A 1,635-nucleotide genomic window follows, 5' to 3' on the forward strand; every position below is an offset into this window, starting at 1 on the left:
GCTGGGCTGGAAAAGTCCAGGTTATTTTATGGTACAAATTATTTGATATGGCTTCTCTAATCCTCTTTGCCAGGTAGAACTGTTTATGGTGCCAGGCCATCTTTCCAAGAGCTTCTGTTGACTTTCTTGAGATCTACCTTAAATACATAGTTTTCTGATTATATCTTCACATATGACATTCCAGGCAAAGCCCTGTCAATAAGGAGTGTTTCCAATTTCTGATTCAAGGCAAGAGGTATTATTGAACTTATGCAAATAACCCTGTCACAAAATATGAATACTCCCAAATATTTTCCAATTCCAGAGGAGTCAGGGGGCCATCATTTTGACACTGCAGTCTAATTCCATCTCTCAGTTAAAAAGGACATGGGCTGCCATCCCAAGGGACATTCAGATATCTTCGCAGATCATAATAACCACTTGACCAGCCAGAAACTATTGATCAAGCTACCTCAAAATTTGTAAACCTGGACAGCAGCATTAAGAAAAGTAGAACAGGGTCTGGCAGATGGCATGGTGGTTAAGACACTGGACTCCTACATGCCCAACCACAGTTGGTGTCCCAGACCTAGAGGCTTGCTTTCTCATTTTATCTCTCTCTCTCTCTCTGTCTCTATATAGTCAAATTAAAAAAAAATTACAACAAATAAAATTAAATAATTCTACAAAGGAAAAGCAGAAGCAGAGGCAGCTCCAGTTCCAGAGGACACAGACATGATTCAGAGCACTGTACCCTACCTGGACACCCTCATGCCTGACCTGACCATGTGGTCATGGCTCCTCAGGACTAGACTGAGGGTGGACAGATAAACTTACAGAAAACGAGATGGGAATTTGAAGTGTTTGCCCACATAACCCCCTTATAGTCTACCTCCACCAGCTGTTGGATGACCCTGGACCAGAAGTTCACCCACTGGTTCCAGAGGCAGCCGCTCCTATCAGAGACAAGGCCGTGCAATCTCATGTGAGAACTCGTAGGCGCTACCGATGCCAGCGCCAGCTTGTCCAAGCCTCAGAAGAGCCTGGTGAGCTCAGCCTACTGATTCTGGGGTGGGATGTTCACACTGACAGCACCCCCACCAAGGAGCAACCCAAGTCTAAGGCTGGAGGGAGCTCAGGCGAAACCATGGCGCCTCTCAGCAGGTTGTCCTGTGATTGAACCACTCAGGAGGGCTCCATCTCACACCTGACCCCCCTCGAAGAAAGCTCTCTGAGTGTTCCTTGTCATGTTCCTCTATCCATTCTGTAGACACAAATCCCTCTCAGATATCATCCTAATGACCCTCTCTCTTCCCCACATTCCTGCAACAACAACCTTACAACCTGCAGCATCATCCCTGTGACATAACGATGTCATAGTGCTGTCTCCTGTTAAGCCAGCAGAATGAAGACACCTTTATCATCCACATCATCATAGAAGACAGCAAGGGCAACATGAGCAAGGGAATTGTGTTGATGATCAGGATAAACCCTCGCTGTGACCCAGAGAGCAGTGCTGAGCAAGGTCTGAACTTGGACCTGCTGAGACTATGAGCTGGTGCAGGTCACCTTGGGGAACAAAGATCTTGTGAGCCCTGACTTGGCAAATTTCTTTTATGCCATGAACAGCCAAGAGAACTTGACTGCATTTTACAC

General features: G+C 46.2%; 1 pseudogene; it reads left to right on the forward strand.

Annotated features, from left to right (window-relative positions):
* The window catches only part of LOC102488273 (ral guanine nucleotide dissociation stimulator-like 1), a 3,612-nt pseudogene extending 1,988 nt beyond the window's left edge, over nucleotides 1-1,624 (forward strand).
* Nucleotides 1,625-1,635: the final 11 nt, after the last annotated feature.

The sequence above is a fragment of the Tupaia chinensis genome, unplaced genomic scaffold, assembly GCF_000334495.1.
Source record: "Tupaia chinensis unplaced genomic scaffold, TupChi_1.0 Scaffold146496_1, whole genome shotgun sequence".
Taxonomy (NCBI): domain Eukaryota; kingdom Metazoa; phylum Chordata; class Mammalia; order Scandentia; family Tupaiidae; genus Tupaia; species Tupaia belangeri.